Below are 2,067 nucleotides of genomic sequence, written 5' to 3'. Positions count from 1 at the left end.
TAAATATAAATATTACTAATCATATATTTTTATTTATCATTTATAATATTTTAGCTACCTAACATTATTTTTTTCATTAAGCCGCATAGTGGATATAATTGGAGTTGGACATCACTGTCTAATCAATTAGGTGAGTGAGTGAGTTACGTTAGGTTTAATGTTTATGTAAGAATTTAAAGATTTGAAATACCAATTGCCCAATTAGATAGTTCGGCTTGTCGTCATGGATTTCTTGTGCATTTTATGTTGTGTTGTAACACGTTGGTTACATTTATACTCGAATTTATTAAAAGAAAAAAAAAATACCAATAATCTTACTATTACACATTTTTGTGTTCTCTTTCCTCACATGTATTCGGCAAGGTATTAGTTAAAAAAATGTAGTTGATTATTTAACATCTTTGGGTTGTATATATGAATGACCATGTTATATATAAGCTCAGCAATTTAGTAACCAATAACATGTTCAGAAGACTTGTCCTTAGCGTGGCGACGCATTTGGATCGGATTCGAAGAGTAATGCTTAGAGTCGTTATGCTGTTGTTACTTTTATATGTACTTCTTGTTTTCTAATTAGAATTATTATTGGCGATTTCTAGTTGGAATTACTGTTATGTGTACTTCGTGTTTTATCAAATGACTAGTCACGAATATTTAACATGGACCACATAAGTGACATAACTAAATACGTAAAAGTAATTGTAAAGCACAAAATAAATTAAAGAGTCATTTAGATAAAGACATTTAAAATATTTTTTTAAATATTTTTAATAATTAAAATTTAATATATATAATCGATTAGACAGTATTATTTTTGTTATAATTAGGTCAGACAAATTAATTTGACAAAAAAATAATGAATCAAATTTTAAACTGGTCTAAATTAATATTATTTTTTATAAAAAATTATTACAATATCCTTATTATAAAAAATGACTAAAATACTCCTATTATATATATTAATTTTAATAATTCTAAATTATAGTCCTTTACTTCTCTATTGTCATAGGGTTAAAATTTAGAATTTTCGATATATATATAATAAGAATATTTTAGTCATTTTTTAAAATAAGGGTATTGTAGTCATCTTTTATAAAAAATAATATTAATTTAGACCGTTCAAAATTTAATTAACTATTTTTTTGGTCAAATTAATTTATCTGGACTAATTTTGACAAAAATAACATACGGTTTAATCGATTATATGTGTTAAATTTTAATTATTAAAAAATATTTTAAAAAAATACGTTTTGACGTCTTTATCTTGAGTAGCACCCAATTAAGAAACCACAAAATACTTAAGATTACTGAAAAGCCCAAAACATGAAACTAAATGGAAAAACACAAAATACATCAACCACTGATAATAAGCAAAACATCTATTGCATTGCATGCACCTTATCAGGTGGTTCCCCTAGGTGCCCCAGGAATTTTGTGCTCCCAATACCCATGCCAAATGGCAAGAGACCTGAGGAATCAACAATCTCTTCCTCTACTATCATTTGACATAAGAAAGTCTATGTCAAGAGCCCTGTGAAGCCGATATCACACCTCATTAAATTGTGGTATATGTTCGGGCATAAATTTTCACAATATCCTTGTTGAGGATAGTGATGTAATTAGTGCTAAAAGAGTAACTGAGAAACATCGATCATTAGGTAGTAGTAACGAGTGGAGATTAGTTTGTTAGTTTTTTGTTATGGTTCAATACTATATATATAAGGCAACCTTGCCTTGTTTCTAGGTTTTGAGAAGTCAATGTATTATTTCAGTTTTAGTTTTGTAAATCATTCATTCTTTTTTTCTTGGTGTTCTCTACTTTCTGTAGCTAGCTTCATAGAATCTTGACATGGTATCAAGAGCTTTAGGTATATAATCCATGGTCGACTCATCCACTTTTGCTACATCCACCATCAACAAATACTGCAGCATAGTCTTCTTCCCCCAACTCAAAACTTTAGGTGATCTTAATTATTTCTTAGGTGTAGAAATTCAGAAAACTATTATTGGTCAACTACACTTACCTCAAACCAAATAGATTAGTTATCTATTATCAAAATTAGGAAC

Source organism: Arachis duranensis, chromosome 4, assembly GCF_000817695.3.
Source record: "Arachis duranensis cultivar V14167 chromosome 4, aradu.V14167.gnm2.J7QH, whole genome shotgun sequence".
NCBI lineage: Eukaryota > Viridiplantae > Streptophyta > Magnoliopsida > Fabales > Fabaceae > Arachis > Arachis duranensis.
Note: the sequence above shows the minus strand (reverse complement) of the source record.